This window comes from Cimex lectularius, unplaced genomic scaffold, assembly GCF_000648675.2.
Source record: "Cimex lectularius strain Harlan isolate CLEC.00 unplaced genomic scaffold, Clec_2.1 scaffold48, whole genome shotgun sequence".
Classification (NCBI taxonomy): domain Eukaryota; kingdom Metazoa; phylum Arthropoda; class Insecta; order Hemiptera; family Cimicidae; genus Cimex; species Cimex lectularius.
Genome location: NW_019392708.1, coordinates 1,186,296 through 1,205,224, shown reverse-complemented (window position 1 = coordinate 1,205,224; position 18,929 = coordinate 1,186,296). Strand labels below are relative to the sequence as shown.

At 31.6% G+C, this 18,929-nt stretch overlaps 1 protein-coding gene across 4 annotated transcripts in view; it reads right to left on the bottom strand.

Annotated features, from left to right (window-relative positions):
* The window catches only part of LOC106672939, a 144,193-nt gene extending 126,673 nt beyond the window's left edge, over positions 1–17,520 (bottom strand). For 2 of the 4 annotated variants that reach the window (XM_014404777.2, XM_014404783.2), the window contains exon 1: positions 17,165–17,520. The gene's annotated coding sequence lies outside the window, so the exon portion shown is untranslated. Of the gene's footprint in view, positions 1–6,774; positions 6,985–17,164 lie in introns of those variants that run through there. The other 2 variants (XM_014404776.2, XM_014404781.2) reach the window with 1 other exon arrangement.
* Positions 17,521–18,929: the final 1,409 nt, after the last annotated feature.

Genomic DNA, 18,929 nt, shown 5'->3' with positions numbered 1-18,929 from the left:
CTACTTTGTTGTAGACAGTCTTTTTGTAAACTGAAAATAAGACATATAAAGTACTGATAAATAATAATTTACAAGCAAAAAAATAAACAAATTAAATAAATTATAAAAAATGTAAAAACCAAATGTAAGTGCACCAAATAAGGCCATGCTAAGATTAAAGAACTTTTCCCTATAAAACAACTTAATGAATCAGCATAAATTATTAACTAATTGTAAGTTGTACTATCCATAAGAAAAACAATCCACAAACACTTTAGTCGTTTATTAAATGATTGGATTGAGGATCAAACTAAATCCTATATCCTAAATGTAAATGCTAAACACACTTATCTACGGACTGATGTTGACCATCAATCTGAAAAGACTCAATATTCTAGCAAAAAAAACTGATATATTTTTTGTTTTAGAAGCATACAGAAAGCTCCATTGCTAATTTGAAGATTATATTTGTTTTAACATGATATACAAATATAAGAATCCCTAAGTACCTATGACCAAGTAGTCATGTAAGTACAAGGTAGGCTAAGCACGAGGAAAAGTATTAGAGAGCTTCTTGCCAAGGGCTCTGGGAGCGAAAAAAATATTTTGCTAATTTAAGTAATCGTTTAAAATATATTTTTCTATATTTCGAATGTTTATTTCGGGGATATATCAGTCAATTCGTGTTTCTTATGTACGGTAAGGAAATAATATGTAGGATGTACAAGCAGTTACAAAAACCAATATATGTTTTGCAACGTTATAGTAGGTAAAAAATAATAATTTGGATTTGTTTTAAACAACTTTAGTACACTCAAATAAGAATTTTCATAGTAATCAAAATAGCCATTTTTTCCAAGGATGTCCAGTGTGAACCTTCATAACTACTAAAAATTGTATACAAAAGTTGAAAAGCGGATTGACTTCTCTTTCAGCCTACATCAATAAAGTTTTTAAAAGTGAGAACACTAAAATATTTTTTAAAAAACCACCTCAAACGTTTTATTTATTTATTTTCGTTCTGGTTCTGATTTATTTAAAAAGGCGACAATTGTGCAATTGTAATACCTGTGTAATGTTTCATTTGGATTGATGGTCAACGTTATCACCATTTTTGACGGAGGAATCTGAAGAAAAAATATTTTTTGATTTACACAAAAATTTTATTAGGGGGTTAATGGTTGTAATTTATTTATTTATCATTTTACTTCTTTGCTGAAAATTTTAACCTATTTTGTTACATAGATTGATCACAATTAATTATATTTCTCCTTTTTATATGTTACCTGTATTACTTTACTGTGATGCAAACAACAGTCTAGGAGTGACAAATTAAGAAGTTGCTAACCATCAAACAATAAAATTTTAAGAATCTTAACTAGCAATCTTTGATGATGATGTAGATGAACCTGTAGTTCAACTCTTGCATTGTCTCGTATATGGATTCCATGTTTTATGTACGTAGTCCAAAGATTATACAAGAGGAGGTGGTCTTGGAGTGATTGAACTGCTAAGGCAGGATCAAGCTTTGCAAAAAGCTATATCTTCATTAAAAGTAAGTTAAAGAGCCGTAAAATTAGGGGATGTCTGATGCTGGAAAGTAACGGATCTAGGATGCACCCTTGAGAAACTCCAGATAGGGGCTGTCACTTCCGAAGATAGGTGACTAAATTACGCTGCTGCCAACCTGTCTTATTTTATGTGACGGGTCGTAACGGCAGTCTTTGAAAACAATTAATACGGTCGTTTTACTGGTGTCAAAAGTAATTAAAGAAAAAGAAATAAAAAATAGTAAATTCACAATCTCTCATAAAAACTATTATTTTTTCAAAATTAATTGAAAGACACAATTAATTTTCAATGTGATATGTTACTTTGATTTATATTGCACAAGGCGTTTAGTCGTTTACTGTCTTTCACGGTTAAATGCTATTATGTAACTATTAAAGTTCAAATTTATTACATCCATTAACCATGCTATTATCATAAATCATAATTTTTAAAGCAAAGAGAGTTATTTATTTAAAAAATTAGTTATTTATTATGCTTTAAATGTTCAAAAGATATTGTTGTGATTTTTATTTATTGTTTAGAAGTGCATATATATATATATATTTGGAATAATATTTTGAAATATTATTAGCGCTTTTTTGCCTACGATATAAAGTAATGTTATAATGCTGTTAATAATGATAATTTTCTTTTTGGTAGACGTGGTATAATTACATTCATACAAAAAGTTTTAGCTTAAGGTACAAATGTAAATTTAAGCTACAAAAATATATTTTGATTTAATAGAAAATTAACGCATATGACATCGCCATTTAAACAAGTAGGCCCTCTTCTAAACAAGCTTCCCTTACAAAACTACATGTCAATGGAATCCACACACACGATAAAAAGACCCTTAACAAACGATTTAAAATGTTTTACTTACTAAACCAACGGACACAACAATAAAATAAAAATTAGGACACATACGTACTTACTAGAAACCTCTATGGAAGTGTAGGTGATAAATAACAATATAACAATGTAATATTCAAGGAAAACATATTTTTCAATCTAAGGTTTTACGACTAACTGTTTCTGCCCTTTATTATGCAAACAATAACACAATTTACGGAGAACTTCACAGGCCAACTGTTTTTTAAAATATATTTTAAATCTTCATCAAACTGTTAAACATTTTTATAGTTGCAGGATTACATTAACACACAAGTTCTCTATGCCTCACAATTACTGACCAAACGGCTAAGATTTTGGATCAGAGACCTTTTAAGTGATTAGAAAAGGGCGTCTATGATGGATAGCTTTCTCTATTATGCTAACTAATGTAGCATTAGCAAAATATAGGTCAAATTTGCTGGTTGTGTATAAATTTATACAGAAATAAATGAAGTAAAAAAATTCAGATAGTAGATCAAAATCAGTAATAAAAAAAGTAATTCAACCAAAACAATTTTACCTAATTTATATTTAATCATATTAATTTTTTTAGTACAAATACGAAAACTGTTATTTAAGTGCATTTCTTTCATTATTAGACTGATGTAATAAACATCGTTTTTTCGCCATAAAAACATTTTTACGTTGATAACTATTTAACAGTGATTCGTTGTGATTGGAATGAGGCATAAAACTCAAAATTGATCGGCAAATCAAAGAGCTATGAGTCACCTCGGTTCCTAAATAAACAAATATGCACATGATCATTTTTGGTTTATAACCGATTCAAAACAGAAAGGTGTGTGCACTGGATAATAAGAAAAAATTAAATTTATTTATGTTATAATTTACAATTGTTTAGAGTTAAAAATAAGGCATTAGCACAGATTGCGAGATTTTGTAGGCTTTATGTTGTTATTTATTTATGCTGCTGACCGTAGGTAAGATGCATTTATTTGTTAGCCTCTGAAACACGGCATAAAACTAGTTAATTAAATACCGTGCATGCTCCGGGAAAGTTCCCACGGACTGTACTTATTTAATGAGTTATTTATCGTTGAAGGGAGTGAAAAACTGGTTTTGCAGAATAAAGGGTTAGATAAATTAGTAAAGAACATGCCTTTTAAAATGAAAAAGACAAAGGGCCTTAAATTTTCAAAATAGGCCCATTATCCGTTTCTTATAATTTTATGAGTCGGCGTTTTTTCTATGTTACACACGAAAAGATTCAACGACGAGTGTTCAAACAGTTAAATTCATTTGAAGGCGGACAGAAAACAAGCCCGATTATTCTTCCAACGGTCGAGTTTGTCTAAAATGGAAAAGGGGAGACACGTTTTGTTACTTCGGCGTCGTAGGACTTATGTGTACAAAGAATGTAATGGTTCGGACGAATTGATATTATGTGTTTTCAGAAATATACATAGATTTCATATGACAACATTCCCCAGTCAAGGCAAACGTTGCAAAACTGCCTACATGTTATAATGACTCGAGCACTGAACAAAACCACGCACCAAAAAACAAAACAAAAAACAATGTACAGATCAGTTGAAAACTATAGTATCAACAGGGATTGTAAAAATATTAACCGTTTCCTTTAAGGATTTCAAAAAATTATTCAATGCCAGCCTGCATTAATTGAATATTTCGACATAAAAACTTCATTTATCTTTTGAGGTTAAATGTCAGAGAGAAGTTTGGACATGAAGAGCTCCCTACTTTCTCATCCCTCCGAAAAACTGCGATTTTTGGTTTATTTAAATTTACTCATGAATTACAGTGGTAGCAATAATTTTCCAAAGGGACGATTTTTTAGAGGCAAATGGGGAGCTGGCCAGTGTGATTAGATCGCTAGAACAGAAAGAATAACGAAATATAGACTATCAGGAAGGTAATAAATAAAGAGCGAGAAAAAAAAGGCTAAGGGCGTAGCCTTGTCTAACCACAGATTCAATCGGGGAGTATTGTGAAACCGTGGTAATAATTTTAACAGCGGAATCTGAAGAGCGACTAAGGTAAATAGCATATTGAAAATCACAGGTGAGAAGCCAAGTTTTACACATTTATTAATATGTGTGGTGTTTAGTGACCCTGAGCCAATGATTATTTGGAGATCGTGAGGTGCGGTCTGGAATGACGTACGTTTTAGAAAAACATTTTCTTTATCACACAAACGTTTCGATCTTTATTGACTTTTGTGTATAACTCTCAACACGACACACAAGAATGACAAATCTACACGTCAAACAAACACTTTGTGCCCTGAAGACGATCTCAATAAAGATCGAAACGTTTGTATGATAAAGAAAATGTATTTCTAACACATACATCACGCCAGACCTCACCTCACACTCTCCAATTAATCATTTATTAATATTTTGAATTAAGATTTTTGATACTATACAATTTTCAAAGGGATAATGATTAGCGTAGGATTACATTATTTATAATTGTTTGTAAATGGATATAAAAATAGAAACAAAGAAACATAATGACTAGAAGTGCTCTGGCGTAGGAAATTTGGCCTATAAATACAAAACTTACTTAAAAAATATTCTTTTAACAAAAGAGTTAAAAGCATTTATTTTAGACCTACCACTTATCTGTTGTTATATATAATGCGCAAAATAAACTTGACAGTTTAAAACGTTTTGGACTAGAACAAGGAGTTCAACGAGCCAAATCACTTTATAATTACCTAAATTTATAAGTTAAGTTATTTATAGCTTTTTCTTATTCCATCCCCATTTTTATTGGCTTATTTAACACTTGGCTCTGTAAACCCAATACTTATCAAAAGTTGTCTAGAAATTTTAAAAATAGAGGTAATTCTGGTGTTACTTCTCTATTGAATTTGGTTTTTTCTATGTTAATTGAGAATTTTTGTTTTACATTAAACCAAACATTTTTTATGAAAGTACTGATTCATTAGTTCTTGAAAAGTCAATGGATTTTAAGAATCAGGTACTTAAATTGTTGCTGTTTTATCAAATTTACAAATTTTACCTTAGTTATTGTTAGCCAGCTAATAATTAATTTATATTTTCAACTTGATGTATAATAAAATCATCATAATTGGTCTAGACCTCTTAAATAGAAAAAAGATGAAACTGCTTCGCAAGTTGTTTCTTTTTACAAAATCCTGAAACTTGAAGTAGCATCAACTTGATTTCTCACTGTTTGTTGTATCACTTGTTTTTTATAATGTGCAAAAATAAAATCAAAATGCTACTTATGGAATTTATGTTTTGTATTTTTACATAGAAAACATGAATATGTGTGTACAAAATACGTTGATCAAACTTGTTGAGTTTTTATTTAACTTCGTGACTGGTAGTCACAATAAAAAAATGCAAAAATTTCCTATTTTTTTTGGGGGGGGGATTGTTTCTCATAGAACTTTACGATTTTAAATTTTGCTATTAGTGAAAATTGAAAATCGTTGTACCGTCCAGACCAGGTGCTAAATAAATGTTTACAATACATAAATAAATATTCAATAAGTCAAACCGAAGGAAGGGCAAGGAGTTCAGGTAGATGGCGGACCACCAATCCCCCGGCTAATGGGTTACAATTTGTCTGCCCTCTAATTTGACATCATATCTTCCTTGTTCACAACACTAATGCATTGCCCCATATAATGCCTCCGTTATATCCCCCTATAATTACGCAACCAAATATTATATATACCGACTGCTCAAAACGACTGGGAGGCTTTTTTCAACCTCCTTCTAATAGCCTGACATGTAAAACGGACTTGGTTCGTTTAACTGAGACTATTTTGTATTTTTAAGACTTGTTTAGCGTTCATTTAATACTGAACTTAATAGACAGTTCGAAGGAAAAAGACACAAAAAGACTTATAAAGGGAAAGGATTCGGATGACAAAGGACTCTATAATATGGGCCTCTTGGTTTCGCTTTCGAATCAGAGGATCTGAGAGGCCTTATTATAAATATGTAAATCGGACATGATAATCATATTAACTTTTCAAACGCTTGTCATTTACGTCCCTCTTTGTCGGTCGTTTCTATACCTTATCTATTTTATTCGGGCACGAAATCCCGTCAGGAAAAGATAAAGGTGGTCCTCTTGTTTAAATCACTCCGACTTATATTTGCAAGGGCTTTTAAATCTTCGAAGTTGTCTACAAGGATATCGGATTGAAGTGGTTTATATTTAGACTCGGCCGGTTAAGTTGACAGGGAGGCGAAATGAGAGCGAATCTAGTGTATAAATATGTCGGAGGGAGGTGACTAAATGATGCCGTCTGCCAATCTGTCTTATTTTATGTGACGGGGTCGTAAAACAAAACAACGCCATTACAACGAAAACTGTACGTACGTGCGATGAGACAAGAGATGAGAATCCTGCTGTTCAGACCACGGCGTTCACCTATCAATCACTTCACTCCCTCGACGGATCTCGCCGGCGGTCTAATTAAAAATGAACTCAATACTGATTAACACACGCGGCGAGAGCGGAACATATAATGAAAATATTAATTATGCGGCAAAAAAATAGTCTGAAATGTTTAGGTGAGCACTAGGGATGTCCTAGTTCAATCGGCGGCCACAAAAAAGCCAAATGTTCTGCTGACGCGTCCGTCTGAAAGTGGGGTCGCGAAAATTCATGATTTGTCAAAATTAGCAAAAATGAAACGATCCTTGAGAATTATTGCGTGTGTAGATGTTTTATTTTTATCCTTAGTTCATTAAACTACAAATGGTAAAAAAGATTATGCATACTCCTGGAGTTATTTATAGCTGATACATTTATAAATAAAATCATATAAACCTACGAACAAAATGGGTTAAATTTAACCCTGTTGCGTAATGTTTTAATTTTCAAAAATGACGCTTCTTTAACACTGTTTAGACATTGGACTCTAGCCTCACTCTAAACAAGAAAATTCCCACGGTGTGGGAGCATTTTACGAAAAATACAATTTTATTCTCACGCTTAATTGATATAATTTCATTCAAATCCAGAATAATTAAACTAAAAGTAATGGAAAACTAACATGAAATTAACGAACAACTTTGGATTTAAAGTTACCAGTGGGTGAACACATGCTGAACAGAACACCGGGTTACTTGTTCGGTCAGTCTACACTAGAGGATTTTTGAAGTTATTCAAATGAGTTTCAGCTTTGCGCCATCTTCAGTAAGGAACTATCTGGACTATGAATTTTCTACTAAAAAAAGAAAAATTAAAAATTGCCGAAAGTGTAGAATACATGACTATATATCAAATCTAAAACCTAAAATGAAAATGTTTGTATTTACGAATCCCGCGTTACAAAATATCTCGAAATAATTAATATGAGTTGTCAATGTTATAACATTATATTAAAAATCAGGGGAAAGGACAATTTAAAATAACCATAAATTATTAATAATATTTTATAATAGTCCTAATGAAGGGGATAGAGATTCAAGAGCTTCAGGAAGGAAAATAAAACTAAAACTTCATAAAAGAAATTAATAGCAATTTACATACAATTTCAAATATTGGAACTTATGGTTTCAACCGTAATGACATACAAAATACTTTTACATTCAACGAGATCAAGCAATCGTACATTCTATATCAGAAATGAAATCTGAAGTCAAGTTTCAACAACTTTATATTGACATAAGTAATCAATTATTTCTTATGTGAAAAATGAGGGAGTGAAATTTCGGAAAAAGAGATACTGATGTTAGTAAAGAAAGAGAGAGAGAGAGAGAGAGAGAGAGAGAGAGAGAGAGAGAGAGAGAGAGAGTGAGTGAGTGAGAAAGTGAGAGTGAGAGAGAGGATGGAGAGAAAGAAAATGAAGGGGGATATATATATATACATTATCGAAATAAATTAAAATTGAGTTCAACAAAGCGGGAGAATTGATTTAAGAGTGAGCGCCGAGAGGGGGACAGTGAAATTGTGGAAAGAGGGATAGCGATCGAGAGCCAGTGATAATGTGGGAATCATTATTGTTGTGAGAGAGAGAGAGACAGAGAGAAAGAGAGAGAGAGAGAGAGAGAGAGAGAGAGAGAAGAGATAGAGAAAGAGAGAGAGAGAGAAAGCGTGTGTGTGTGAGAGAGAAAAAGAGAAAGAGAGAGAGAGAGAGAGAGAGAGAGAGAGAGAGAGATAGAGAGGCAAAATCACAGAAAAAAGAGGGAGGCAGCCACCATTAAAATGAGGTATTAACCTTGTTAACCGTATTAAATTTTTTCAGACCCTCTAAAAAAATTCAGATACTTAGGGTTCAATAGGTAAATTGTTGCATTTGCGAATGTTAATCCCACAATATTGCGGGCCAGGCAATGTTTATTTTATTTGACGTACAAGTACATGTATGTAGTTGCAGTTAAGGTAGTTTTGTGATTGAAGAACATTAAAAAAAATAATCTTGCAAAAATGTGAAGAACTTTTATGGACATTTGTTAATTCAAATTGTTCAAATGATGTTACGTTTTTTCTATATCTATTGGAGAAAAGAATTTTTGACTAATGAATATTCACAATTTAAAAGGACTATGCCCTTCAGTAAGAGGGGGATTACTTTACTTTACTTTTTATGAAGTATGAGGTTCACAAGTCCTATTAAAAATAAAAATAAAATTATATTAATAACTAATTACAAAATTTGTAACGTAGTTTCCGAGAACATGACATTTTCTACTCCACGTTCTGGTTAACACCCTTTTATTTTGTATTATTTAGATACATAATCAATATTATATAATATCAATTATATGCGCTTGCATGCAGTTACAAGTAATAGTTTTGTGTGGATTTCTTCCTGTGGTCTGTGGGGTGATGAACCTGCAATGTACGTGAATGTAATTTATTAGTGTAATTTATTCAATATTATCAAGGGCTTTTTTGCCAATCACACCAATGATTATGTAGTACTCCGTGGCAGTATGCTAAATATTAATCTGGCTAATCCGTTTTTAATGTATATATTTTTATTATATGTGTAAAATAAGTGTGTTTATCAATTGTATGTAGTATATTTTTATCCATAACTGACGAGTCTGGCAACAAGATGGGGTAACGAAAGAGTCAGTGAATATAACTTGGAAAAGAAAAGAACGGCAAATATAGTTTGCCAGCTCTAGAACTATCAAAAACAAATATAGAACTACTTGCCTAGTTTACTAAGTATGACATGAAATTAATATAATTTGATTTTTAAGTTGGCAGTTAAACTAGGCAACTATTTTGTTTCTTCATTAAATTTTTGCTTACTTTCGAAACGTATCAAAACAATTTTTGTAGTAAATTGTTACTCTGACAATGATGAAGAAAGCATTTTTGAATTAAAATACGATAAATTGATTTTCTTTTGTTTTCCTTTTTTGGGTGGTTGGTTGGTTGGTTGGTTGGAGTGAGTATATATGTGTGTGTGTGTGTGTGTGTGTGTGTTTGTATATATATATATATATGTGTGTGTGTGTGTGTGTGTGTGTGTGTGTGTGTGTGTGTGGGCTTACATAACGGTAAGTGATTTTAACGCAGCTATGCAGGGATTTTAAAAGTGTAAGTAAGAAGTTCTGTTTAACTCATTATCATCTCTAACCACTTAAAAAATAAAGAAAATTGTAAGCCACAATTGTACAATTGTACAATCATCTCTCATGCATGATGTCGCTTATAATTTAAACAATTTTATTCACTTAAACGTACTATGTCCGCCTGACTCCTTGAAATGACGCCAGTTAAAATTTATTTAATTAATTAATTTTTTGTAGAGTTTTTTGGCGTTTCGCCATTGTTAGTGTGCCTGATTTTTTTCAGAATAGCTAAGCAGAAAATTTACTCGACATGTGCAGATTTTTATTTAAAAAAATTCCAAAATCTGACAATTTTAAAAAAGTTGTACAGGTTCAAATTACAAATACAATAATCTTATAAATACATGTATTTATACTGCTTTATAACTCCTGAGTTCTAATTTTGACACGTGGTTTCTCTGTTTGCTCTTGTATATTATACATTTTACAAAGTGTTTTTCTTAAATACGTTTTTTTTTTTTTTTTTTAAGTTTCTAGTATTGTTAAACATAAGGAAGTGGCCGATTGCTAACCGCTTCAGATCATTGGGTTTTAATTTATTTGCCGCCCAATTTAAGAACCAAGTGAGCGGATCTTTGGCTCATCAAGCATTTACGGTGAAATGGAGCGTGAAACCAGACAGTCACCATGTCTGTCCAAGCGATACTTTTGAACGTTTCTTACAATATATATTTTAAAATTATTATCCGACAAACCGTTTAAAAAATCGCTGTTTTGAAGTCTGTTTACCAAAGGAAAAATTATGCTAATTTCTATTGAAGTGAGCGGACCCTAAGGGCTACCCTCGAGGCAAGTGGGTAATCTGTGGCGGCATGATTTTCTACTTCGTTATTATTTCAGTCCAACACCTACCGCGGGGCTATAAATTAATTCGTTTTAAATTGGGACCACTTAACCACAGAAGTGGATAAACAAAATAAACCTAATCATTATAAACTTAATTATGAATACAGAATGAACGGTTTACTTTATCATATGATTTGTTTTTGCTATTAAAACATTTCTACTTAAATTCCCGAGGGTCAAAACATACCAATGCTTCTGACGAGTGGCTGAATTTATATAATCTTTATAATTTTTTATCGCAAAAAGAATCGTTTTATATTTTATCTTCTGCTATGTAATTGCACCATATGTAAGATGTTTCAGAGTTTACTACCGTTTAGCGGGAATTTTTGTGTAATTTGAACAACATTTTACTTTATTACAGGATTTTTCATTGCATTTATAATTCTGAACCGCCGCTATTTGGCCATCTCTCAGTGGATGCCATCAAAGTGTGTTTAAGTGTATTTATTTAAATTATGAACTAAATTTTGTTACGTAAATTTTGTTTATTTCAAAACGAATCATTTGAACGTTTTACCTTAAAAGTATCGCAGCAGTTCGGATTTCGATTCTTTATCACTGGTACGTCGATTATCGCTTTCTCATTAATCAATGTGATTAGTGTTTTTATGATTCTGTGATTAAAAGACCACAGAAGCAAATACCTGTTTCATTAAAGGTCTTAATTTGAAATTAAGCAAACACAAAAGTGAATTAGAACATAAAATCATACAATACTGATTGAAACATAATTTTTTTTACCGAATTATTATCGTTATGTTTTACGATAATATAAAATTTGAATATTGAAGCTGATATTAATTATATCTGACAAAGTTTTTTATTTATTTATTGTATTTACTTGTTTTTGTTTTTTGATCTTGAGCATTCGTAACTCCTAAAAATTTACATGTTTTTAAATTCATAGGCGTGTTACTAGATGTTTTCAACTTGTAATTAGGCTCTATCATTTTTTAGTTTTTCCTATAAATAAAAAATATTTTTATATAAATCTTCTTCTAGGTACAAACATGAAAATGTGCGCGTATTTTCATTAAGAAAGAAGTTCGTTGATTTGAAAGAACACATTTTATGCACAAAATTCGTACACCTAAGATCGTATATAAAATTAATTTCTGTCCAAATTATAATATTAATTTATGTTTTTTTACAATCATGAAATGACTAACAGGGATTGATAAAATATTTTTTCTTGTTGCTAGGTTTTTTTAATTTAATTAACATAGAAGATAATATAATATTGTATTCAATTTCTTAAAAAGATGTAAACACGATAATGTTTTGACAATTTCAAAACTATAATTTTATTATTTGCAAATCGTGAAATGCGGTCTGGTGTGAATTAGGTATTAGAAAAACAATTTCCTTATCGTGCCAACGTTTCGATCTTTATTGAGATCATCGTCAGGGCTCAAAATGTTTGTATTGCACAATATCTCACTGGCACTCTCAAAACGACACACAAGAAAGGCACAATTACGCAGAAAACAAACACTTTAGGCCCTGAAGACGATCTCAATAAAGACCGAAACGTTGGTACGATAAAGAAAATGTTTTTCTAAAGCCTACTTCACACCAGACCGCATCTCACGATTTCTAAATAAATATCGATTAACGGTCACTAATCACCACACATTACTATTATTAAAACCTTTTTGCAAATTCTCAATAGATGTTGTATTATTTAAAATATTGAAATGAATTCGTATTTTTGAGAAATAACATTTATTTTTTTTAATTATTAAAACAAACTCTTTGACTTTCTGGATTCAATTTTTTTATAACATTCAAAAAGTAAATACCTTCTGAAAACTATATTTGCATTAAACTTAGTTTACAATATTTATGAATGAAGTGCTTGGAATAAAAAATATCTTTTATAAACGAGGTGCTTTTAGCTTTGAAACTAAAGCCTCAGGGATATACATTATTTTTGGCAATAAAAAGTTCATAAAATTCTTTTGAAAATTACAAAATACCTGTTTTATTTATTTACATATTTTGCTCTGTCTGTCTCATATAAAAAAACATCGGCGGTTACCAATTCACTTTCCATACAGGCAAATCTTTCACTTGATCACTTAATTCAATCTGAATGCAATGCATCTGTCATAAGCTTAGCATATTTATTCAACCTGGCTTCGTGCTGAAATGATAATTTTTGTTATGCCATAATTTTTATGTATTTTTTTAATAAAATATAGAACCTGTAATTCAGCTGAATCGTAGAGCGTGTTTGATAGATATATAACGTATTTATTTTTTAAATTTTATAACATTTAAGTAATACAAAAATTAAAGCAAATATATATATATTCAAACCTATTTATATATTTCGAAAATATACCAAACCTTCTTTCTGGCAATGTTAAAAACCTTGTTTTCATACATCCATTATATTTCGCGGTCCGAGTGACCAAATAACTTCTTTCAATAATTAATTTTTATGTAAGGTATTGGTTGAAATAAAAATTCGAATCCCGCTCCTGACACTGGCTTGTTTTCATAATTGAAGTTGATTGTTTTAGTAAAGGCAAGCTTGCAACATATGACAGTTGAACTTCCACGTCTTTTCCTCACTGAAGACGGCGTTAAGCTCAATCGGGTTTGATTAATACAAAACGCGTGAGGGTAAGCGGTTCAACAAGTGTTCACCGACTCGCAAGACCGAATTTTGAATCATATTTCAAAATACTGACGAGATGTGATAAAAACCCACATTTTATTCCTCAATGAATTTGTACAAACAAAATTATTTCGGCACAAACTTCCCAAAACGTGTCAAACATTTCAAACATGCATGATTTTTATGATAATTTAAATAACAGCTTACACAAATCTACAACTTATTTTAAACTTGTTTTAATTAACCTGTAATTGACTAATACAAAACTAATAACAAGGTAATCGGAAATAAAAAACGTAATTCCTGTCATAATGGAACTTAACGCCCAAAACTCATTAGGAGTCGTGCACGAAGGTCAAATCACAGAAAAAAATAAGCTTTATATATTATTATGAATTAAAATTCCGTGATCAGTGTCGGGGGTCGAACTCGGAACCTCTAAACACTCCCAAATTTATTTCGGCACAACATTCACAAAATCTGCTGTCAAACATTCCAATTGTTCACGATATACTATTATTTATAGTATATTTCATAATGTGATATAGACAACTATGTTTTGCAATAGCTAACTCAAAGATAGGCTGCACCTTCCTTAACATGGACCATATTTTATTTATATGTACAATAAGATAGAGATTTTAAATTAATTTGTCATCAATAAAAAAGATTAATGTTATATGTTCACCTTGTTAACATTTTACATACATTTTTCGTGCAATTACTTTATGAAAACGTGTTATTGTTAAAATTGTTTTACATATTATTTTGAAAAACGATTCCTCACAAAAAAATTACTGATGTGTATGTTACGGAAAGTTTTATTGAAATCTTTATTATAGGTCGTTGAAAACTTTCAAATTGTGCTTACTGACAATGCAATTTTGAGATTTAAAATCAAAACTATAAAACAATCTAGGCTAACTTTTAACATTTCCTGGTTTAAATTTTTACGGTCGCCTTAACGGATTACAGGACGACCTGTCCAACTAATTTAATTCCCATTTTAATTAGCAGATTATATTAATAAGACAATTTGTAACGGCGGAGAGACCTGGACGACGACGGGTCGATTAATCAAGTAACTAATGCGCTATTAACATCTTAAACAGCCAGACGCAACGTCTGAACGTCTGGGCCTTTTGTTATAAATCTTTCCCAGTTGTCAAATGCACTTACCGCCCCCGGGCCTGTTCGAATTGTGTGGTCTACCTCTTTGTAAATAAGGTACACAATTTGAATTGTATGTTATGGTTTGTTTCGTGCCGATAAGACTCAACGAGGTGACTAGCTTGCCAAGGCGATCAGTTGCAGTTTTTTGGGGTTGTATGAAACCACAAAATCAATAATTATTCAAAAACACTCTCTCGTTCTGTCTGCCTACATATATCCTTATATATTCTTCTTCTTTTAATCTCTCTTTTATTTCTCTTTCTCTCTCTCTCACTCTCTCTCTCTCTTTCTCTTTCTCACTCTCTCTCTCTCTCTCTCTCTCTCTCTCTCTCTCTCTCTTCCTCTCTCTCGTTTTATCTCGCACTTAAATTCAATAATAAAATATTTGAAACAATTTTTTTAATGAATTACTTAGTGTTTTCAAGAATAATCANCTCTCTCTCTCTCTCTCTCTCTCTCTCTCTCTCTCTCTCTCTCTCTCTCTCTCTCTCCCTCCCTCCCTCCCTCCCTCCCTTCGTCTATCTCTCTCTCACTCACTCACTCACTCTCTCTCTCTCCTTCTCTCTCACTCTGAATTCCTCTCTCTTTCTATCTATCTATTTATCTATTTAGTCTAGCTACATATCATATATTTAGCTAATCTATCTCATCTATATACTCATATATACTATATACTTATATATACATCTATATATCTCTAATTTATCTGTATATTTCTTTCTATCACTTTTCCAGTTTTTTCTCATTTTTCTTTTTTCAATCAAATTTTAGTAGTAGATATGAAAGGAACAAAGATTTAGTTGATACTATAAATGATTTTGATTTTTTTGTAATATAAAAATATTAACGTTTTGGGATAAGACGTAGACGTAGATTTTCAAGAAATTTAATAGCTACACATATAATAATTTGATTTTTAAAGTACATACAAACGCATAAATGAGGGAAAAACTACTGATCCTGTTGAGATTAGTTGAGTAAAGACTCCATTTGTTGTCTTCGAGTTTCAGTGTGTTTAATGATATTTACGTCAGTTATGTAAAACAAACAAAAAAAGTTTGAAATATACCCAAGATTATCGTTATTTACCAAAATAGTGTATTAAAGCCTATTTGTTTGGAATTCTTAAGAAAGTTTATGCCTGACATGTCATAATTGATTGTCGGAGTGCGGTCGTCTAAAAATTTATGTTTATGCTGTTTATCGATCGATTGATTAATGCGATGGGTCAACTAATAAGTGCCCATCCGATTGTTGTGATTTGTCATGTGTATACATTAAAAGTGATTTTGTAAGTGGGCCATGTTGCTAATGGAAAATAGATTGGGTTACATATTTGAAATAACCACATATAACATCGAAAACTAGCTTGTTTTGTTTATTTCAACGTTTGGGCGAATCATAAATCAATAGTGTTTAGTTTGACAGTGGACAAATTACTATATTTTTTAAACTGTTAAATATGTTTTTCAATATGAACTCTACAAGAATATTGCTCACGAGTACAGATATTGATGAGATAATAATTGCTGGGTGTTCTAATAGATTTGATTAGCTTCTAAATGTAATAGCCTTAGTCGGTGGCCGGTTGCCTTTCTACATTCAGAACTTAACTCACAACAACGTCAAATAAAGATTTCGAATTTCATATATTTTATTTAAAAACTTTTTTCCGTTAAATATATTTTCTCAGCCCTTAAATCTTGGACTTTAAAACATACGGGCATGCTGCAAAATCTTACCGAAAACGGCATATTATTATTAAACAAATAAAAACCATTAACAAACCATTGATTACTTTTGATCGTATGCAAAATTTGCGTTTGAAATATTGTTGTGAAGTAATAAAATACAGTTTTCACAATGATATAATATTGGTGATATTTTTGCGCCAAAAAGTTTGAGCAGCTTAACATTAAAGTAAATTAATTAATTAAAATTAAACCTTTAATAATGTAACATAAATGAAAATTTGAACAGTGAATCGATGAAATAAAAACCCACTATGGTAAGAATTTATATTTGTTTATTAACAATATTTCAACACAAGCTAAAAAGTAGTTGAAACTTATCAGAAGGACTTTGATTTACTAATCATTTTAGTTTATAACTGTTCAGTGCAACTTTGCTAGATTTTTGAAATTGTGAAATGAACAAATTTAATTATTAAGAGGGTTTGGTGAGTAAAAATCTCAGTATTGTAATGTTTTTGGTTAAATAAGAAGATTATGAACATCTGTAAAAACTAAGCCGCTGCTAGATGATGATTTTCGCCGTAAATCTTCAAAATTTACGGCTCAACATAAACTGATTTCATTATGGGTATAAAAACAAGAAGAAAAACGTTTATTTATATATTTTTGTTGGAATTCATTGTTTTAATAATAGAATCCGTCCAGGGAAATTTACTTTAAAGTTTTTAATTTTGTTTTTGAAATGAAAGAGGACATATTCTTTTGAAATTCATAACTGCGTTTCATGAGTTTTTTTTAACAAAGAAATTCTGTTATAATTTTGGACTTACTTTTATAGAAGAATTGTATCGTCAGGCGATCAGGTAACTCCGGTCCCGTAGGAATCCAACTATACGATAATTAGTACACACACTAGCACAACAAAATTACACTAAAATTTGACGTATAAAAGTGAATAAATAAGTCTTGAAACTTCTCCTTCACAAGACACAGATTTTTTTTCTTTTCCAAAAAACTTAACCTACAAGGCCAAAATGGTATGAACACATAATCAGTCGATACTATATATGCTGCGTATCAAGTCAAGTACTTTTGTCGCCGGGCTTTCGAAACTGCTGATTGTCACTACAACTAGGGGGGGTTGGGTTTTCAAGTGACCATTTCTGAAAGGGAGGAAGGCACGAAGTGAGTTGATAGGCCGTGGCTTGTTCTCTATCCCGAATCCCCACTCTGACGGCCACCAAAGCCCCTCTTCCCTGCATTTCACTTGATACAAATATAATCGACTTTCCCTTAAACACCCCATACGAAATGGGCGTAGAGCCCAAGCAACTTTCAAAGTCGAGCCTCCCGGAAAAGTTGTTACGGGTCTTTGAACAGCCGAAAACGTAATGGAATGTCAGAGGCATAAGTACTTCCTTGGTGTACTTTTTCCTTTTGACGACTGATTAAAATAATATTTTCCCACATTTAAGTGAAGTACAACATTATTGAACAAGATAATCTAATACGAACGTCTGAAAACGTAAAAGACAAAAAGGCATAAGTACTTCCTTATGTACTTTTCTTTTTGACAAAAATTAATTAAAATTTTATTGCACTTCTTAATTAAAATGCATATATAACTTTTGGATTAATGTTTGCTTAAGAAAATTTAGCATTTATTAATCATCATGATCATTGACTTGCTCCATGCTTATAACATACTTAAATTTCAGGAGTTTATAATATTGCTTCTCTCTTTAAAATAACCTGCAATATTTAATGAGAGTAACATAATAATTGCAAAATTGACATACATAAATTTTTCATAACTGACAAGAGGAGGCTACGGACGTGGGATTACTCGTTTTAATGACGCTTTTTTGCTCTAGGTGGAATAATATTCGACTCGTCTCATAACGTTCTTGCCAATGAGCCCTTTCTGCCTTTCTAGTGCATGTATTTCGAAGTTATTACATATACGTGTCTTTTAGTGGTCGTTATTCAATAAGTTGAAGTAGTGAGGAACGGTCAAAAATGAAGTATTTTAGAACAACTTTTTTTTTCAACGTTTCGACCCTAATTCGGTTCATCTTTAGAGCCTAGGTGAATTACAAAGCATATGTTGAATAGCTTTTACCACGCGGGACTCTGTTTTAATGTACCTTTCTAATGCGATCCAGAGTTGTTATATGGCATTTTAACTAATGTCTCGTTTCTCAAATTGTTCTCTTCCACATTTCACTTCGGTCTATATGGGCTAAAAAATTGTCTATATCTACTTAGAGATGGAATTTAAAAAAAATCCTTTCTTAGCGGCTAGACATGTCATTATAGGAATGCACTGTCGAAATTTCAGCCCTTTCAATCCAGCGGTTTAATCTGTGCGTTGTCCCATCAGTCCATAGGATGTATGGAAAAACGATTTCTTCAGCCTCCCAAATCGATATTTGTGCAAGGTTCGTTAGACGCCTGTCATAATCAGGAACCCGAAGCCCCTGGGCAAGATGAGAGCGATATGGCTTAAAATTGTAACTCCGAAGTCCATCTCTAATTTTGATTTTTGAAAAACCTAAAACCCTTCCAACATTTCGAAGAGTGGAATTAGGATTT